This window comes from Humulus lupulus, chromosome 8 (genome assembly GCF_963169125.1).
Source record: "Humulus lupulus chromosome 8, drHumLupu1.1, whole genome shotgun sequence".
Taxonomy (NCBI): Eukaryota; Viridiplantae; Streptophyta; class Magnoliopsida; order Rosales; family Cannabaceae; genus Humulus; species Humulus lupulus.
The window spans coordinates 169,993,402-170,016,194 of record NC_084800.1 but is presented as its reverse complement, the minus strand read 5'-3'; the positions used below and the strand labels follow the sequence as shown (position 1 = coordinate 170,016,194).

The 22,793-nt window shown below is 39.2% G+C and overlaps 1 pseudogene; it reads right to left on the bottom strand.

Annotated features, from left to right (window-relative positions):
* Window positions 1–5,997: 5,997 nt before the first annotated feature.
* LOC133796250 (probable diphthine methyl ester synthase) lies at window positions 5,998–10,310 on the bottom strand (annotated as a pseudogene).
* Between the last annotated feature and the right edge of the window lie 12,483 nt (window positions 10,311–22,793).

The following is a 22,793-nucleotide window of genomic DNA, read 5'->3' as shown; positions in this document are numbered from 1 at the left end:
CCATCTGTAAACGAGCTAAATAAAAGACTTGTGCTGAATCTTATGATACACATTTGCCCCCCAAGTCCCTGCTCGTGTTTTTATGACGTCAATTTCTGACTTATATGGTAGGGACTTTTAAAATTCTGTAGCGGTTGCCCAGGCTTGCCCACTATTCTATACTGGACACGTGGAACACTATGATTGGTGTCTTTTCGGGTTTCGAGGACTTCAATAATGGTCTGGCCAACTTTTTGCCGCCGTTTCACCTTTCGAAACACTACCCTTAGATTTTGGACAGGTTTGATCGGACGGTCCACGTTGTTTTATCCCTATACGTATAAAAAGGGACAGTCAATTCCACAGTTTACCACCTTTCATTCGAAAAATTTCCTCATCTTCTATCTTTTGTGTTCTCAAACCTTCTTCCTTTTTCAGAGAAAAGAAAAACCTTCAGAAAGCCTCTGTGCCCAAAATCTTTTGAAGAACCAACCATTTAGCTGCCAAGGAGTGAGTTTTCCAACCCTTACGAAGCATCCTTCTTCTATTGACGATCATACTGTAAGTCCTATCACGTATTATGGGCTCTTTATTTATAGAGTTTTGTATTTTATTTAGCATGTTCTTTCATGTTTCACCGTAGTAAATATTAGAGGGTTTTCTTGATTTTTTTTTTTTGGAACATAGGTTTCAGCCTTAGGTTTACATCAGTGGATTTGAACTTTTCCTAGGAATATGATATACGTGAAATAGGATATTTTCTGGGTAGATTTGGGCAACCTTTGACAACTTTGGAAGATACCCATCCGGTGTAAAGGAGACGAAAGGTTAGGGTTCAACGAAAAATCAGATTGCTTAGGGAACACGTTTTTTTTTGGGTGGTTTTTCTCTAAACCGCCCCCAAGGACAGTAGTGGCTGGATTTTCTGACACACGGATCCCTAAACGCCAGGGGTCTGTTGGGAAACCTAGGCGCGTAGCATAGGTAGCGCGTGGTACCACGCCGCAGGCTGAGATTAACTCAGCTCGAGCATTAAAAGCACCAATCTTCCTTCGTGCTTTCTTGCCTTTGTAAAAATGTTAGGTCGCCTACAAAGTGCTTCGTCATTGTTGTTCGCTAGGCGATCTAATGGCACCCAAGAAAAGCGTACCCAAGAAGAGTGCAGCCAGTTTCTCGTCTCAAGAAACAAGCAAGGGATAGGAGATCGCCCCCGAATCTCCTATTCCTCAATTCGGCCCCGTGGTGGAGAAGGAGGTCGTGGTCGGACCTAACGCGTTCTTTGAGGCAGAGACAATTGTTTCCAAGATCACAACCCAAGGAAGGATCAATAAGATAATGTTGTCCCATAATATTGAGGTTGGGACCGGCGTCCTTATAGCCCGACCTCCGTATGAAGGGGAAAGGAGATGCGCACCTCTCCAAGATGAATTTACGGCCTGGAGCGACGAGCACCTGAAGGCATGGGCCTTCCTTCCTCTGGACCAGTACTTCGCCGACTATCTCAACTACTTTAAGTTGGCGCCGTTTCAGCTTCCCCTGAACACATATCGACTGCTGGAGGGGTTGAAGTATCTTTTCTTGAAGCATGAGTGGGAGGTCCCCACTCCAGCAAACATTCTTTACTTTTTCTGCCTCAAGGCCAGCCCAGAAGAACGAGGGCGAGGTGATGGGTTTTGTTACTTGACCCGATTCCTGAACTCTCCCTCGGTCATCAAGCTCCCCAGCCATCCCAATGACTACAAGGATCAATTTTTTATGTCGAATGGGTTTCGCAATTGCGAGCATCGGTACTTCAATCTTCCTCGAAAGTTCTCCTTTCCTTTCTTAGCTCGTGAAATCATTCTCTTTGGTCCTAGACCTATTTCTCGTGTACATACTAATTGAGTAGTATTTTTGTGCATTCATATTTGCTAGGACGAACAAATCTGTGACCCTCGGGGGTAAGTATGACACGCTATCTGGGCTTCCGCCTAGTTTGATGGACTACCGCCAGCTCATGACCGACGAAACAATGCTAGCGTGTAAGTTAATTGCTGAAGGACACACTCTGGCCTTGTGAAGGACACGAGCTAATCCCCCGGTGGTTCGCAAACTCCTGCCTATCCCCGAATGGGATGCTGAGGCCACTGAAGCCGAGGAGCAAGAAAAAGTGGAAGTACCTCTTGTGCGTAAGAGGCAGGATCCCGAGGCTGCTCGGGACCCTATACTAGAGCGAGCTTCTTCAGGGGCAGCAGCTGGCCCCTCCAGCCAAGGTAACCCATACCCCTTTAGGGATTTAGACAGGGTTGTCACAGACCTTAGGTTAGTTAGGTTTAATCCAAATCAGCTCTTCCATCGCCACCCTAACGACCCAGACCATAATATAACCCTACTCCAATGCGTAGACCACTTAGTGTTACGCCATGACATGGGCTATCCTAAAGGCACCGTAGTTGTAGATAACACCCTATCCGTTAGGTTAGTCTTTTTTGAAGAGTATGGGACCAATCTCAGGTCGTGGGCCTCTCTGCTCCAGGGTATCCTTGCCCCTGGACTTAGGCAATATGTAGATGAGTCCAGCCCCGAGATAGAACCTGAGCCTGAACCTCCCCTAATTCAAGAAGTTGTAGACTTAGGCTCCCCCTCTCCTCCAGCAGTTCCAAGGCCGGAGGTCGTGGAAATAGACCCCTCCTCTAGCCCAGAGGGTAGGACTTTTTATTATACTGTATACGCATACATCACTACAAGAAAAAATACTTTTAATAAGACCAAAAATGTGTTATCAAAACATACCATAACACATTTTGACGTGTTAAGACCGACTATGTTCTCGTAGGTCAGGGTACATTACATAACACTTTATCATTGTTATACATATGTGTTATTACACTGTCAACGATAACACACTTTCTTTGTTATTTTAATAAATAGATAAGTGTTTAATTATATTATTTGTAGTCAATTATATAACACATTTCAATACTTATAAATTTGTGTTATACTACACTTTAGTATAACAAATTTTTTGTGTTATACTACACTTTAGTATAACACATTTTTTGTGTTATATAATGAAGTTTGCATAACAAAATTCTTTACTTATAAAAAGTGTTATTGTACTAGATATTATAACACATTTTTTGTATTATTTTAATATTTAGATAAGTTTAAATTCTCATTATATATTCATTTATATAACACTAATTTATTCTATTATATTTTTATTTATATAATTAACATTAGCTTTCTAATATATACTAGCATCAACAAATGAACTTGATTTTCAAATAACAAAAAGTAAAAACATTCAACATTGTATTAACAATCCACAAATTAGTTTAAAACATTCAACATTGTCATCAACAACAAAATGTTCTTTAAGTATTCAAGTAGTCTTAAATATTCAACATATTGAAAAGTTACTACTTTCATCACAAAATATTGAAGAGTTTAATTTTTTACATAATAACACGTCAAAATTTGAGTAGTTGCACACTCCTACAGTACTATTTGATAGGAAAAAAACATGAAATTGAAGAGGTAACAAACAATAGTTGTAACGACCCTAATTCGCTATTAAGGCTTAAGGACCTTGATTAGTGTGCCGGGAGGGCATAAATGGGATTAGAGTGAATATTATTGACTTAAATGTGTGAATATGTGATTGATGATGATTATATGATAATTAATGATATTATGCGATAATATGAAATATTTATGTGATATATGTGAGAACCACATTATTACGTGGGCAGGTTCATAAAGCGCAACTCGAGACGATCCTAGGGTCAGATAGCGGGAAAAGTCACAACGGGACTTAACATATGACTATGGACAAGTCAGGGGTTCTTTAGGTATCGGGTAGCTATTTGGACTATCGGGTTATGAACATAAATATATGGAGATATATTTGAGATTAGGATGTCTAGGTGGGAATATTGGGGGATTTTACCGTTTTGGCCTCGAGGACGGTTCCAGCACCCCGAGCCTTGGGATTAACTTAATGAGTGGGACAAAAGCTAGGAAGCCTTTAGGAAAAAGATAAACCGACCTTATTTTTCTTCCTTCAATTTAGTCTTCTCTCTCAAGGAACATTCAAGAGATACTCAAGGGGAAAAACAGGGTAAAATTCTTGAGAAGTTGGAGCTGTAGATTGCTGGGAACTCAGAGGAATTCAGGGGTAAACTTGAGGCTTAGCTCAGTGAACAATCCAGGACTAAATCAAGACTAAGGTAAGGGTAATCCATGTGTTTTTCTGAAGTTTAACCTTGTGTATCAACTGGTTATTGAGGTGCTGTCCAATTATTGATTAGGGTGGACTTGAGCTGGGAAATTTGGGAATCAGCTGGACTTTGGCTAGAGGAAAGGTTTTGTTATTAAGGTAAGCTTTGCTCCATGAATTAGAGGTTTGAATTTGAGTTCTTGGCTGGTTAGTGTTGGGTGTTTGAGTTCTTAGGTTTCAGAGATTAAAAAGAGAATTCTAGTGTGTGTTGGGCTGGATTTTCTATTGAATTGTGTGGCTTAAGTTGGGTTGTAGACTTTGGTAATGTTGAATGTTGAAGAAGGGAGCTTAGTGGTGGTTTTGGCTGAGTTTTTGAGCCTTAGAATGGTGGGTTTTCTGGGTACGAAGGGAAGGGCCACGGCTCTGTTCTAGAGCGCTGCGACCCTTGGATGAAGAAAAGCCAAGGAGACTTGGCCAAGGGTGGGCGCCGCGGCGCCCAAAGCAAGGGCTGCGGCGCATGCCCTTGCCCAGGTTGGTCCTTGGCTCTATTTTGGGGCTTGGGCCACGGCTAAGCTCTAAGGGCCGCAGCCCTTGATTGTGCAATTGAACTTTTGAGGATTTTAGGCTTGGGGATGTGGTCTAGTTTGCTCGGGATTGGTTCCACCACCGTGCTTGGTGGAATTTGAATTCCCGGGAGTTAGTTTTGTGACCGGAAACCCTAATTTGAGTTTTAATGAGACCCTATACTTTGGTTGTGACTAGGTGATAAAGGCTTAGACTTGGGATAGGATCGTGCTTGAGGGGCGTTGCTCATAATCCAAAACCGAAAAGATTAAAGGTAAGAAAACTACACCCAGTTGAATATTTGAGCGGGACTAAGGGCTCCCCTGATACATATATGACTGAAAGAATGGTATTATGCCATGTAAATTGTAAACCAGTGGCCTAAGCGTGCCACGGTTAACTTGTGCAATTGGCACGACTCGGACACTGGTATCCGAGGACAACTTATTATGCACTAGGCTCGGTTTAAGTGGGCTGGAGTCAGTGGGTTAAACAAGGGGTGCGGCCTAAGGTGTCGGCCCTAGTATTTGTGTATATTTGATGTTGTACTTAGCTATAGATGAGATTGTTGTATGATCTAAGTGTGGAGGAGGTTGTTTGTACCCTGGAGTATGCTTATTTGCTCTGGATTAAATAATTGAACATGCTTACTAGAATACTTGTTTGAGATTGCTATATATGTTGTGTATGTTTTTTTCTTGCTGGGCCTCGGCTCACGGGTGCTGCGTGGTGTAGGTAAAGGCAAAGGCAAGATCGATCAACCTTGATTGGAGAGCTCTGCCGGGTAAATGTACATGGCAAGCCGCTCAGCTACCATGGCTGAGGAGGTTACAGGGACAAGAGGACCAGAACCTTGTATTTTGCCTTAGTATGGCTAATGTATACCTTTAACTGTTGAATTTTGCAAACCAGCCTTTAAACGCTGATCTTTTGGGGATCCCTTCTGTAAACTATTTATAACATATAAAGTGTATCTTTTGAGGCCAAAATGTCTTTTAACCCTAGAACACTTAAACTAATGACATGTTTTTAAATTAATGACTTGATTAGCAAGTCCTACTTTACAAGTACACAGTGTAGCGGTCTTGGTTATCCAGGGCGTTACAATAGCCCTTTCTTAGTGTTAACAACAGAGCGAATGCTAAAGAAAATATTCAAAAACACATGCGATGCCAATGCTGATTTAAGTAGTGTTGGACACCTTAATGTACTTTAGCAAAACTTAAATAATATTAGATGAATTCTGAATACAACCTTACTTAAACGTGTGCGTTCATTATGATGTCCTGCCATCTACTTGCTCCAGATTCTCTTTTCCCACTCTGTAGAAATCCAGCATTTCTTCTTCCCCTGGATTGGTATTGCCTGTTATGACAAGACAGTGAGGAGGAGCTCCAAAATCTATCAATTAAAGTTCCTTCATTGTACCAGCCACAACGATCTGATCTGATCTTCCAATTCTAGCAAAACCAACACACTCCGTGTCTTCATTGTAGACTGCAATGCAACATAATACAACAACATTCAATGTTAAATTGATAAACTAAGTCTAATTTAGTTCTTTGAAATTCAAAGTTAAGACATGAGTGAGTCATAGAGTAATAGTAGTAGTTATCATTACCAGATTCTACTTTTGCTTGCACAACTTCCAGGAGCTGCTCAATGGCAGTCTTTATTGTCATGTACCTAGGTGGTTCATACTGCTTTTTCCCTCTAAAATTAAACAAGAAATATAGAGAGAAGGCATTAGTTGGTCTTGCAATCCAAACAAAAAAAATTGGTGAAAATTGAATTCTTTTGATAATTCTTTGCAAAATGTCATTCCAAACAAGATGTCGAGCATTTTTCGACGGCTGTGTTTGAAAAGGGTTTTTGTACAATAAAAAAATGGTCAATCACTTGAAAACATACCTGCATAAAGATTCCAGGGAGGGTTCCTTCACACGAATATATGTGATAACAAAAGTAAAAAGAAATGTTTATGTTAATAAGAATCTCAGATTTTGTAATTCTTATCAGACTTTCAGAGAACCTTGTCTCACCTCACCTAATAACCAGAGAGTATGTAGACCAAGATTCCGGTTGCTTTGAATTTTCTCATAGAAGCTGTCTGGTCTCCAAGTTTCAAAAAAGAATGGTATTGACACTGTCTCTCCATAACGGTAGAGCTGCAACCCACAAATTCCAATGGCATTCATCACCGAAGCATTGTGTATTACTTTGACAACAATACCCAATTTCTTTGCCCAAACAACAAGATCAGTGTGAGTTGTTGCTCTGAGTAGGAAATCCATATGTAAACATGAGGAAGAATAGAGGGAAATTTAAGTAAATTGAACAAAGAATCGCATGTATATTGTAACGCCCTGGTTACCCCAGGACAGTTACGGTGAACGGTGGACCGGAAATTTGACTCGCTACCCGAGTCCTTTGGTCAAAAACGTGCTCTAAGTGTAACTAACAGGTTAAGGTATAAAACCAATAAAAAGGAAATGGATATTTTCATTACAAACTGCTCTGCAGAGCTAATCAAAACATTTACAAGTTGTTCTTAGTACAAAATGGTCATTACTGTTTTAAATTTACAATCCCGCCGACCTAAGCGGCAAAAATAGGGTAAACCCCCTAGTTGCTCTGAGAACTCCTTGGCCGTGGTGGTCAAGCGGCCGCATATGTACACATCACCACCTAAGCTCTCCACTCAAGGCTAGGTGAGCTTTTCTTTCCTTTACCTGCACCACATAGCACCCATGAGCCAAAGCCCAGCAAGAAAACATAACATTATATGTAAACATTATCAAATGATTAACATTATAATCACACTGAGCACAAGCCTTCAAACAAATGAGTGAACGTCACATGAGGTCCTGATAAACCATACTGAGTGACTGACAAGCAAGTCACTAATTCAAATGGAAGAGTGGCTACTAGGTAAGCCACTAGCCTTCAACAGGTTCTGATAAACCATACTGAGTGACTAACAAGCATGTCACTGTTTCAAGTGGGAGAGTGGCTGCTAGGTAAGCCACTAGCCTCCAAGCGCTTATTTCATTCATCGACCCTTGAGGTCGGTCTGGAATTAATGCTCTTCGAGTCATTCAATGCTGATAGTCGATTAGATCTAATCTTTGTTGGCTCGCGTTAACACACTAAGGCCGTCCTGACTAATGAGTCAGCGCAATGTGACCAGTGCCCAGTACCACTGCCGAACCTAACTAATAAGTCACAGCTTCATAGTTGATACTAGCACCTTTGCCAAATCTGACTAACGAGTCAGTACCATGCACAAGTGAGCAACATATGCTAAACATTCCATATTCAATCCATGTCCATATTTATACAACCAACATGCCTAATGAATATCCATGCATGTCACACTTGGGGTGCAGTTTTCTTACCTCTGGTTCGAGCTAGAAATAATATAAGAACGACCCCTGAGAACGATCAACCTTTTGGTCCTTTAGCGGTTACCTGGTCATAACCAATTATGGGATTCCATCAATATAATGAGTAATAAAAGGTTCCCAAACCAAAACCTAACCTCCGAGACCTCAAACACTACTCAACCGGGTAGTAGGTTCAACCCCGAGGCCTTAGGCTTGAATCCCCATGCTAAAAACACTTTTTTGGCCAAAAAACCACTAAGGGCCGCGGCCCGCCCTAGCTGCGTCGCGGTGCGCCCCCAAGCAGAGGCGGCCTAACCCTGACAGGCACCTTGGGCCGCGGCTCACCTATGCCATGCCCCGGCTCAATACCCACTTCAGCCAAAAACCAGCAACGCACCAGCAAACCTCCCCTGCGTTTTCCCTTGGAACTAGCCCCTCAAACCAATCCAAAACACCAACCTAACACTCAATTTAGCCCCTAAACTTTATCTACAACTCACCCTCATCAAAACACAAGTAAAACATCAACCTAACTCCCTTTAATTCCAACTATCCACCAAATGATTACAAGCTGAAAACTCAAAGCTAAAACATAGTCTAACCAGAAATCAATGGCTAAAACTCACCTCAAATCCGAGCTTAGACCCCCTTCAATGGTTGAACCAAGTCCACAAACTCAGCCTTTGGATTTCCAAGCTTGAAACCCCACCTAGAGCTCAAAACTCCAATGAAAGAATGGTAGGGATCGATGTACGGGAAGGAAGAAGAAAGTCCCTGTTTTGCTCTGTTTATTCCACATGCTTCTACAGCCAACTAAAGGGTTATGTAAATCCATCCAAATGACCAAAATACCCTTAAGTCACTTAAAGCCTCTAAAACCATTTCAAGGGTAAAATTGGTACTTTCCACTTATCCCGTTAATCATAATTAACGCTTCCCAATTCCCGCTAATCTCAATATTCTTAAACACCAATAATTCACATCCCGTTACCCTTTAATGCCCGGTAACATTCTAATCATTAAAACACCCCGAGACTCACCCCGGGCCCCGAGCTTAAGCCTGTTATGACCAAACTGATAATTAACATACCATGATCGTCTCATGCCGAATGGCTCGAACAAATCCACATCATAATGTGGTCTCAAAATATATCACCAACATGCGTACAAATAAACAATTTACCCTCAACGAGCCAAATTATCATCATACCCCTGTGATTAAAAATATGGACTCACATGCATGCATTTCACATCATATTATAATATAATCAACATATACATGCATTTTATCAATTAATAACATAATTATGCAAGTATGGCCCTCTCGGCCTACTATTCACGCCGTTAAACACAACGGAGAATTCGGGGCATTACATATATAAATGTCATATTTGGAAAGTAAGATTGAATAAAGATTGGAGAAAAGTTTGAATATGAAAACCTGATTAATCCAACTACAAAAGGATAATTTAATCTCATTGAGAAACTTGAGAAAAAAAATTATAGCTTTGTCTCAAACTAGTTTTTATCCAATCCAAAACTACTTGCCAAACATGACCAAAATGAATAAAAACGAACAGTTACAATCTAAGGACTTTCAAAGGTCCTTGTGCATCTAAGTAAGAATATTTATGATCACAATTATCTTCTTCTACATATCCATGGAATTTGAGATGGCCTAAATCAGCAATGCATATATGAATACATGTAACATTCATCTAATGAGGAAGAAATGATATAATTTCTAATATAAACAAGAAAAAAAAATCACAAAGAAAAGAAAAATAGAAAATTGAACGAACATACCCAAAAGGGTCGCCAACTACAAGGAAAGCCACATCGGAAACACGAGCAGCTAAGAGTATGTCATCGGCTTTTTCTTCAACCATTTCTCTATCGGCAAGAATCACTGGCCTTCCATAAAGTTTTTCCTGACCAACGAAAAAAGAAATTAATCAATAAAGTTGTTAGTTTTGGAAATTGGTGCAAAATAAAGTAACCAAATTGAAGAGAAAGAGAAAGAAGTGTACCAAGGTAGAAAGGCAATCTGAAGAGATACCGAAAGAGAGAAGAGAAGTATAAGCTTCGATGTAGACCTTGTCGCATTGCTTCACTGCCTCTAAGCCTCTAAGAGTTATGTCTCTCTCGTCACCCAATCCCAATCCCACTATGTACAACATCTCTCTCTCTCTTTCTCTCTCTCTCTCTCATCTGCTATTACCCTAGCTCGATTGCTCTGCTTTGAAGCTAAGAGCTGAACTGCAATGAAATGCCACTAAAACCCTGCCGGTGCAAAAGAATTCTTTATTCATGAGAATCTACAATTTGTTGTTTAAAAAATGGCTAAACAAAAACAATATTCATAAAATATAACTATGAGAATCTTATTCTGTCCTAGCCTGTTTCCTTTTCCATAAACACACAGACATATATATAAGGCCTGCATGCATTTAATCATGTCTTCTTGATTGAGTATATTTTTATAAATTCATAGCACTACACCAGTTCCTAATAGTCCAAACTAAAGAATTCAAAGTATGTCACAAGTATCTATTATCGACAAAAAAAATCCAATTTAAAATTCAGTAGTTATCAAATGTTTTCACTGCCATAATCATAGCTGCCACTAAAGCTATGGAAGAGGCTCTTTGGTAAAGGTGTATATTATGACGCATAACCAAATTTAATATAAGTATTTAATATAAGTGGGCATATTAATATGAAAATACCAACAATAAAACATTATTGGACTTTGTTAATAATGATCTATGATCATTCTATCTCACTCTCAGAATTTTCTTTTTGATTTAGTGCACGATTTAACAGATAAAGTGGGGCTTGGGTTGGGATCATAACATTATAATTGAGATCTTGAATATTGTATTCACTGTTGGACTATATACAAAATCATTAAAAAGCTATGAATATTTTATATAAAACATGTATGTAGTTTGCAGCAATATAATATCATTGAGTTATAATAAACAAAAAAATTAATACAACTTTATTGTTTGCTTCTCAACACTACTGAATTTACACTATGGAGATTAATAAAAAAAAAGGTCCGATCTCCACCACTTTCTGATTTATTTTAACTATCAATTGAATTTAAATGACCATAAAAAATAGAGTAACAGAAGAGAACAAAAGAGAGAAGAAACAAATTTGTTAATTTCAGTAATGGGGTTGAAGCTATATAACTCTTTATGGCTGTTATGGTGTCCATAGAGGCAAATATTGAAGAAAAAGAAATTAGTTTTTCAAGAAAACTTTAATATTCTTATGGTTGTGGCCCTTTGGAGTGGCAAATCAGTGGCCTTAAGTTCAGCATTTTTTCTTTCAAACATATCCTTGCTGCTCCCCACCCTAACTCACTCTTTCCTATTTATTTTATTCAAAATAATTCAAAATCGAATCAGAATCAGAAAAGAGCCAGAATCAGAATTCAAAAGAGCAAAGTCAGAAAAACTAATCCAAGAACTTAACCATCTTGAAGTTCAGATTACAAAAACACTAGACATACAAGTGAGCACTTTAAACTGCCAATCCTATTTGCTTATAATGTCTATATAGCTAGTACTTTTGGTCTAATTTTCTTTTCTTCGTCTTCTTTTTATTTTTATGTAGAGTCAAAACAAATAAGGGAACTTGATCTTGCTAATATACATCTGCAACTTGAGGACAGAGAACCATATTCAATCCATACTGCTTTAGAGGTGAGAGAATTTGAATTAAAAAGTCTACAAGAAGTCCTAGATAGGCTTTGCATTAGAAATAAATCATATGAGACAGGAGCTATGGAGTGGGGCTTGTTAAATAGAGTAAAAACTCACATGTCAATTATAGCAAAGTGTAATGAGATATGGAAGAGTGAGTAAAGAGCATCAAAATTCTACTCTGCTAATACCATTAAAACCAAACACATAAAACACTGTCTCTAAGAGAAACACATCAAACACTGTCTCTAAGAATCATTATTAATGATTCATTTATTTTTATTTCTGATTAAAAAAATACAAAACATACAGAATTTATAGATAATTATTTATATATATATGATGAATTTTCTAAGAATATAGTCACTGGTCTGGTCTTATAGCAATGATATATAAAGTAATCCATGGTCAAAATTTAATGAACAAGTTAAATCTGATTATTATTTTGCTGATAAATTGAACCAGTGACTAATATAATTTAAAGAAGTACACATATATACTAAAATGATATAGTCCCATCATTTTTTATGACTTTGCAGTCAAAAATAAGAAGTTGAATTCAACTGGGGGGTCAGAAACTCTAAACTTGGTAGATTAACTAGAGACCAAAATAAAACAAAACTCATCAACTATTATATTATTGACCAGTTATAATAATATGAGTTTGAACGATTCAAGGACTCCCCTGTTTGGTCCATATTCATTTATCAATATTTCATGTGGAAAAGAAGAAATAGATGATGTTCAATATGGCTGTAAAAACATGGTTGAGGTGGCTTTAGTGACGAGAATTGTTCAGAATATGTACAAAGGTATCTCACTGCATGCATCACTCTATTATACTTGGATTTTCTACATGCATAGCAATCTTTCATTCGTGAATACATGCATGATGGATGGTTCTTATTTTCTATACAAGCTTCAAATAATGTATGACATATATATTGATATGTATATTCAACATGACAGTGCTTCTATGCAAGACATAAACTAGTCATAAGTGTACTTACTTCTCATGGAATATGAGAATTGCTTACAAGACTTCCATGATCAAGGATTCGTGGAAATTGAACCTACAAAAACCAAACACATCAAAGTTAAGTCAAGAGATAAAATAAACCTAATATCCCAAAACTCAAAGGTAATGTGAAATAATAGATAAAAGTGGAAGAACCAAAACAACAAACATTATGAAGACAAAATATATACACAAATCTTAGATTTACAGTTTTTTTATATTTGAAATAGAGGGGGATCCATAACAAGAGCAAAAAATACATCTAAGTAAAATATTTGTGAATGTAATGAACTAGCACGTGCTTTTTTTTGTACCTTCAATACAAGACCAGAGTAAGAGAACAGTATAACCAGCCTAAAAAAATTGAAAGCTCCACAAATATACAATATATAAAGTCACTTTAAATAAATTCCATAATCTTTAATATTGTCTTAGTTTAGAGAAAGTTCAAGCAAGTTTATTTATTCTCCAGAGCCACAAACAGAGAAAAACTAGGTGTTTTATATAGGAGCATTAATTTAAAGATCCAATCCTAGTAATACATCAAATTATAACATAGACAGAGTATCCTTAGAACACTTGAAAATATTTTCCAACTAACTTATGGTTTGGTTTTACAATTCTCGACCTAACTTGCTTATTCCCACCATCATAATTAGGATGCAAGTTAATGATATAGCAACTAAAAAAACAATAACCTTTTCAAGCAAAAGTTTGTGCAACCTGTTTGACTTTGCTATCAAGGTACTCAGTGCATTCAGTACTTCAAACTACGGTTACATATTGAAAGATTAAAAATTTAAATATAAATGTAACATAAATCTAAAAGGGATTAAATAGACATTGTTAAACTAATATTCTAGAGGCAAACACAAGTGCAAAACAAAGAAACAAACCTAAGCAAAAGAAAAGACACAATAATAATTATTAGATATCAATTTATAATCCAGCTATTCGATAGTCAATTACAAACTAAAATGACATTTTGTTCCTAAAATAATCAAGAAAAACTATGTGCAATATTAAAGTAAAAAAATATGTATGTAACTTGAAAACATAAATATCAACACACTTAAAAGGTAAAATATTAATTGTTTCCCTCACCAATAAAAACTCAGGAGCCATGCAGGTGGTGGGACTGAGGTACACGCAACACACACAAGAGACTGGGAATCACTAGTAAAAAAAAATATTATACTTTTTTGAACAAAAGTGTTGACTGTCTTTTTAGCCAATGACGTGAGAACGTTAAATACGACAAACCTTCAAGAGAATTTAAAACACACAGACGGTTTAAACAGGAAAAGTAAATAACACAGGAGAATTTTATAGTGGTTCAGCCCCGATTGTCGGTAAAAGCCTAATCCACTTAGAGTTGTGATTTATAGATCTATACTCAAGATCAGATGGACTGAGCCAACTGAGTTTCTTCAGTACAGATTGTGAAAATACAAGAGTTCTCTCAAATATCATCACTTTCTCTCTCTAGAATACACAGACCCAATTTTCTCTCTCTAGAAAGAAGAAGCAGAAGAAGCCCCTCTCTCATCCCATAAGCTCTCTATTTATAGGCCTGGGATCCTCAACTGATATCCCCTTACGATAGGGATATTTTATTATTCATCTTATATTTATATTACAAAGAAACATTCAAAATTCGAAATGTAACAAACCCCCCATTTGTGGGAAGAATGAGAGATTCCCGCGTATGTTGTTGAAGCTGTCTCTGGGAATCTTGACTTAGTCTCCTCTAGCTAGTTGATCCACCTCCTACTGACCACCCATGCATGTGCTGGTCGAACGTGCATGGTGGTAGGACTTGTGCATGGTGGACATGCACTTCTCTCCTCTAACATGGCACTCTCCTCTAGCATGCCATGTTTCTCCTCGGACCAAATCCTTGGGGTCTCCTCGGACCAAGGTGGTAGGACATGCACTTCTCTCCTCTAACATGGCACTCTCCTCTAGTATGCCATGTTTCTCCTCGAACCAATCTCCTTGGCTTCTCCTCGGACCAAGGTGGTCCGAGGCAATCTCCTTGGCTTCTCACCAAGGATAGGTCCGAGGCAACCTCCTTAGCATCTCACCCCGGATAGGTCCGAGGCAACCTCCTTGGCATCTCACCCCGGATAGGTCCGAGGCAACCTCCTTGGCATCTCACCCTTGGGGTCTCCTAGGATCACTCTCTTGGGGTCTCCTAGGACCACATCCTCCTTGGGGTCTCCTAGGACTACTTTCTTGAGTTCTCCTCGATGCAACCTCCTTAGCTCTCCTAGGATCACTCTCTTAGCTCTCCTAGGATGCACTCCCCTTAGCTCTCCTAGGATGCATTCTCCTTAGCCTCCTAGGATGCACTCTCCTTAGCTCTCCTAGGATGCATTCTCCTTAGCCTCCTAGGACCAAGGTGCACTTGGCTTGGTTATGACATCTTTGAAGCAGTCCAAATTCTCCGTCAGTCTACCGGGTCACTTTATCACAACTCTGAGGAGTCAATGTATTTATTGACTATTAACGTGTCTTTTACTGACCATGCACTGCTACTTGTCACATTTATTGCCACGTCCTTGATTTCCAACTTTTGGGTATAACAAAAAGCAAAGCCTATAAATGATGCAAAAATATACCATACTAAAACTAAGATATGGACAAATGAATATTGATGTTAAAATTTGTTTACAAGACTATACGATGCAAAAATAGAAATACCAGAGTGATAAATACACAAAGTGAGGAAACTTAAACAACTAAAATAATGTTCATTCTAAACATGCTAGCTTCTTCCATTCTTTTAAGGATGTAAAATTTGAGAGACCTAAAAAGCAAGGTTAATGCATGCGTTAATTTAGATATATGTGGTCAAAAGGTTAAAAAAAAAGTTCAATATGTCATATAATTAGACAAACAAAAATACGTTAAATTATAAAATGCATTCAACATGTTATTTCATAAAGAGTCATTGTACACATAGTCAAAATATTTTGTATAGCATGATCAGGTGCCAAGTCTTGCACATTATTTTGTCTAAAAGCAAGAAAGTCATAATAAGGTATGAGCATTGAAAAAAGAGAAGAATTTGTTCTAAAATTACGTGGTTCATCTTTATAATGCATGAAATATAATCAAGAATAATGCATCAATGACACAAGTATAAATCAATAAATAGATGCAATTTGTGGTTCATTCATGAAATGAAAGATTAATTCATAAGAAAGTTCCATTAGAATATTTGTATTAAAAGTAGTCATATTTAGTAGCTATACTAGAAATGGTAACTTATTAGGACAATAATAAAAGATAATGGTGGTGTTAAAGCAAGATTACACAGTGCGCAACTCCCATGCTTACACATATATATGTTATATATTATGTGTTTCAAAATGGCTAATTGTACAACTACAAATAAGAATGAAGAATGAAAACAAAAGAATACTGATTTTAACTCAGACTTTTCCTCAAACAGATGGTATGCATCAAAACTTTGAGTATACTTTAATGACTTAATAATAAGAAATATGGGTTCATGTATATATGTGTGAGAGAGAAACAGGGGGAAAATGATAGAGAAGTTAAACAAAATTTACTTGCAATACTAATCCAACCACAATAGTAATAAAATTATTGAGATTAGCTTATGGGACATAGTAACAATAAAAATGAGATAGTAATTATCATAATATTGTACAAATTAAAGGCACCAAAATCACATTTTCATGAGTCAAATTTTGTGATCAATATATGCAAGGGATAGTGAAATAAAGAATTTGATCACTTGATTGTAGAGTGCAGAAAAATAAAATAACAGATCTCATAAAGTACTATAAAGTAAAAAATAGTTTAGAATCACAAAAGAATACAAGATTTTGATCCCTAGTAGAAAATTTTTTGGTCACAACAAACCAAGTATTAATGACAATAAGAAATATTACTAACTATCCCTAATGAAAACAGATAATAGAAATTTCAAGGTAAAACCAAATCAATTAACAGCAAAACCCACATACAAATATCCAAAATAAAACAGAAGCTACAACAAAAAAGCTCCATACCGTTTCCTTCAAGGTCTCTAGGGGTTCACTCTGTTTGGAGCCAAAACATGGGGAAAAGTGGCGTAAGAGGGAAGTCGAGTGGACTTCACTCCTTCAATTTGACTGCATAGAGCAAGATATGAGAACCATTTAAACAAAAAGAAATAAATAAATTGCTTTACAATAATTAAAAAAATACACAAACTAGGAATTGAACACCCATGGCACCCCGTCGCACCACCATCTCCAGCCCACGCAACCCAGTCGACGTCAACTATAAAACAAAATGAGAGAGAGAGAGAGAGAGAGAGAGAGAGAGAGAGAGAGATCTTTACATGAACCAATGAGTCTGTAAGTCCACGTCGTCGAGCCCCAGGCAGTCCTGCTGAGCCTCTGTCATCCCCGTTGACCTCCACCGTGGTTGAAGCCTCGTATATCCCCTCGCCATCGTAGTTGAAGCCCCCAGAGCTGCTGGTGTTTCGAGTAAGAGAGAGAGAGAGAAGGAGAGGGATCGGGGAAGAGTGAGAGGGGAGAGTGGCTTGGAAAGGAAAGAGATAGGGTTTTCATTTGAGATATTTTGTTTTGGGAAACAATAATTCATTTGCCACTTTTTTTTTTTTTAGATATTTTAGGTATTTTTATCTATTTTAATACTTTTGCAATACTGTTATACTTATGTGTTTCAAAAAAGGATTTTTGGTGTAGTGCATATTTTATTTAAACTGATGACTTTATATGTATATTAACGCCATTCTCATTCTTTTCAGGCGAGGAGATGGCATAACCAGGGGTTCCCGATATTCGCACGATTTTCCAGGAGGGAAAATCCAGCTCGGGGCCAGTCATGAAGAAGCCCCGATTCATAGCAAAGAAGACGCCTCCTGCAATGGGGACTACCTCCAAATCCTCAACTAAGGGGAAAGGCCAGAGCTCGGCAGCTGCTGCTCAGGAGAAAAGGGGTCCTCCTCCGCCTCCTCCTCAATTTCCATCTGCCTCTGCTCTGGATTAGACAGCACAAACTGATCCCACAACTTCTATTGTCCCCGCAACCACCGTACGCATCCCAGTCAATGCTCAGGACTTAGAGAAGATCTATGATATCTTTCGGGGGACTCTCTATGAGACAGCGAACCACGTGGTGGAACATATATACAAGGCCAACCCGAAGTACGTGAGGGTAATCAAGGAGAGGAGCCCAGAGAACGTCCTAGAATCCGCGCTGGGGATAAATCTCACAGTAAGCCAACTTTCCTCAGTTGAACATACACTCTTTTGATTTTACTCCAGTATGCGTCTAACTTGTTTCCTCATTTTTGCAGACGGTATTGGCTCAGCATAGCAGCATAGCTTGGGTCAGGGCTAGGAATGAAGAGCTTCGGGCCGAGCTCCAGGCTGCTCAGACCGCCCTGACTGCTGCCTAAGCTGTCCTCGCAGATGCTCAATAAGGCGAGCTCGATGCCAAGGCTGACCTTGCATCGTATCAAGAGAGCGAGCAGGCCACAAAGGTTGCCTTGGCCGCTCTTCAGGTCGAGGTTGCAGAGGCCAAAGCCAAGTAGCTAGAGGCTGAGGTTGCTCTTAAGGAGGAGAGGGCGACCTCGCTATCCTCCATGGAAAGCATGTTGTATCACCGCTGGGCTTTTAACCAGGATGGCAACTTCTCCTTCCTGGCGTCCGAAGCATGGGATCCATATCTCGAGAAGTTCAAGGCTCGGATCCAACAAGAGCAGTCTGAGATCGGGGATGCTTCTACTGCAGGCGAGCAGGGGGCCGAAGAGGTTACATCCTCATAGCGCCCTGGAGGGGCTTGATTTTTTTTCCTTATCTCTTTTTTTTGTAAACATTTTCCATTTGACCCGGTGCGATGTTATTTTTCCTCGAGAAAATTTATTTATAATTCAAATATCTACTTTTTTTTTTATCTATTTGTCTTTTCCCTGATTGTTTCTTATGTTTATGACTTGCACATTCAAAATCTTAGGAATCGACTTTTAGATCGGGATAGATATTTTGATTTTGGTTACAACCCAAATTAATGTTGATTTATATCCTACCCGTTAAGTATCAGGGCTTGGACCTGGTTATATCCGGGATTTTGAATATTTCAAACTTAGTCCTTGTTAGGTTTTATTGCTATCTCGAGCTTCTAAGGAAGCCATCAAATTTTCAATTTTGCTAACTTCTAAGTCGTGGACCTAGTCATATCCAATATTTTTAAATGGTTTAAAACTCAGTTCTTCCTAGGTTTATTGACACCTCGTGTTTTTAGAAAATACATTGGTTAAGCAATTTTACTAACTTCCAACTTTTGGACTTGGTTGTATCCAGGATAGTTTTATACCTGGTTATGTCTAGGATTTTTAATGATTTAGAACTTAGTTCGTGCTGGATATATTGACACCTCATATTTTCTTAAAAGAAAATATCGGTTAATCAATTTTACTAGCTTCTAAGTTCTAATCCTTCTCGGGTTGTATTCCCCCCAAGTAACCAGAAAGTGAACTTTCTTGGTTGCTTGGACAAATGCTATCACACGAACTAATACATAAATGAACTATATGAAAGACAAGGAATACACAATGATTCCTTCATTTCTAAATCAAATCATCTTTTTTAACTAAGCCTTACATAGATGGGTGGTATCATTATTGATAATACTTCTTTAGGTGCATGGCATTCCAAGTTCGTAGGACTATTTCGCCATTAATTCGAGCTAATTTGAAGGTTCCCTCACGTACAAACTCCACTATTTGATAGGTCCCTTCCCATTTCAGACCTAAAGCACCGTCTTTGGGGTCCTTGTTTGCCAAAAAGACCCTTCAGATTATTAGGTTGCCCAAACCAAAGAAACGCCTCCTGACCTTGGAATTAAAATAACGAGTTATCTTTTGTTGGTAATGCATGAGCTGAAGTTGCGAATCCTCTCATTTTTCATCAATTAGGTCGAGAGACGCACTGAGCAACTCATCATTCCGCTCTTGGTTGAATGTCTGGAGCCTGTGCATGGTAACCTTTGTTTGGACGGGAAGGACGACCTCGCTTCCGAAAGTTAGGGAGAAAGGGGTGTGCCCCGTACAAGTTCGGTGGGAGGTCTAGTATGCCCATAATACCTGCGGGAGCTGCTCAGGTCAGACTCCCTTGGCCTCATCTAACCATTTCTTAAGACTTGCCTTGAGGGTCTTATTCACGGCCTCGACTTGCCCATTAGTGTGCGGGTACGTGACCGAGGACAAACTTTTAATTATATCGTGCCTTTCACAAAACTCACTGAAGAGATCACTGTTGAACTGAGTTCCATTATCTGACACGATCTTCTTCGAAAGCCCAAACCAGCACACAATGCTCTTAACCACAAAGTCGAGGACTCTTTTTGAGGTGATGGTTGCCAACAGCTCAGCCTCTACCCACTTGGTGAAGTAATCAATGGACACCACCGCATAACGAAACCTCCCTTTCCCGCAGGCAAAGCTCCTATTAAATCAATTCCCCATACTGCAAATGGCCACAGGGAGGAGATCATTGTTAGCTCGACCGAAGGAGCTCGCGCAACTGTGGCGAATTGATGGCATTTGCCACACTTTTGGACATGAGAGATGGAATCTTTTGTCATGGTGGGCCAAAAATAACCCCGCCTTAATATTTTAAAGGCCAAGTTTTTCCCCCCAGCATAATCCCCACAAAAGCCTTCATGCACTTCCTGCAAGACAGTTTTAGCCTCGTCTGGCAGAACACACCGTAGCAGAGGCAAGGAAAGGCCTCGCCGGTACAATGTTCCATCCACTATCACATACCTTGGAGCTTGATAGAGTATCCTTCTCGCGTCATTTCTTTCTTTAGGAAGTTTTCCTGTTGTAAGATATTCTATCATGGGGGTCATCCAGGTCAGTCTAGTTTCAATCATCTCGACCTCCGCCGTGCTTTCTACCACGCATGGACTTTCCAAAGATTCCACAGGTATTATGCTCAAAGTCTTAACTTCCTTGGAAGTGGCGAGCTTGGCCAAAGCGTCTGCATTAGCATTCTGTTCATGAGGGATTTGCTCGACGGCGCCAAACTCGAATTCTGATAGTTCTTTCTTTACCTTGGCTAGATAAGTTGCCATCTTGGTACCCCACGCTTAGTATTCCCCTAACACTTGATTGACCATGAGCTGGGAATCGCTATAACACTGGACGACCTTGGCCTTCAATTCCTTTGCCACTCTAAGCCCGACTAACAAAGCCTCGTACTCGGCTTTGTTGTTCGATACCTCAAACCCGAATCATAATGTGGTATGGAATCGATGTCCTTCCGGAGAAATAAATATGATCCCATGTCCAGACTCGTTCTCATTAGAGGAGTTGTCCACGAATATTCTCCATAACATCTGCACTGGTTCTTTCATAAGTTTCTCTTAAAATCCGGTGCATTCAACCACGAAGTCTGCAAGGGCCTGGCTTTTAACCGATGTTCATGGTACGTACAATATTTTGAACTAGCTAAGTTTGATTACCCATTTTAGGAGACATCCTGGTGCTTCAGGTTTTTGTAAGACCTGCCTTAATGGTTGGTCGGTCATGACGTGGACTGAGTGGGATTGGAAGTATGGTCTGAGCTTCCTGGAGACTAATATCAGGAAGAACGCCATCTTTTCCATTAGTAGATATCGCAATTCAGCTCCGAGAAGTCTTTTGCTGATGTAATATACTGGTTTTTGAGCCCGGTCTTCTTCTTGGATCAATACGACACTGGCCGCGTTTTCGGTCACAACCAAATAAAGAAATAGGGGCTCTCCCACCATGGGTTTAGACAATACTGAGGGTTCGGCCAAATGCGTTTTTAGACCGAGAAATAACTTGGCTAGATAAGTTGCCATCTTGGTACCCCACGCTTGGTATTCCCCTAACACTTGATTAACCATGAGATGGGAATTCCTATAACACTGGATGGCCCTGGCCTTCAATTCCTTTGCCACTCTAAGCCCGCCTAACAAAGCCTCGTACTCAGCTTCGTTGTTCGATGCCTCAAACCTGAATCGTAGTGCGGTATGGAATCGATATACTTCTGGAGAAATCAATATGATCCCAACTCCGGACCCGTTCTCATTAGAGGAGCCATCCACGAATATTCTCCATAACATCAGCACCGGTTCTTTCATAAGTTCCTCTTGAAATCTGGTGCATTCAGCCACGAAGTCTGCAAGGGCCTGGCTTTTAACCGATGTTCGTGGTACGTACAATATTTTGAACTAGCTAAGTTTGATTACCCATTTTAGGAGACATCCTGGTGCTTCAGGTTTTTGTAAGACCTGCCTTAATGGTTGGTCGGTCATGACATGGACTGAGTGGGATTGGAAGTATGGTCTGAGATTCCTAGAGGCTAATATTAGGTAGAACGCCATCTTTTCCATTAGGGGATACTGCAATTTAGCTCCGAGAAGTCTTTTGCTGATGTAATATACTGGTTTTTGAACCCGGTCTTCTTCTCGGACAAATACGACACTGGTCGTGTTTTCTGTCACAACCAAATAAAGAAATAGGGGCTCTCCCACCATGGGTTTAGACAATACTGGGGGTTCGGCCAAATGCGTTTTTAGACCGAGAAATGCATGTTCGCACTCCTCAGTCCATTCGAATTTCTTCTTCCCCCAGAGCAAGTTATAGAATGGCAAGCATTTGTCAGTGGATTTTGAAATGAATCGATTAAGGGCTGCCACTCTTCCAGTTAAACTCTAAACTTCTTTGCGCGAGCTAGGCAAAGGCATTTCTACTAATGACCTAATTTTATCTGGATTTGCCTCTATCCCCCTTGTATTGACTATGAATCCCAGGAACTTTCCCGACACCACTCTAAAAGTGCACTTCTAGGGATTTAACCTTATGTTATATTTCCTCAGGATCCCAAAACATTCATTAGGGTCGAATACAT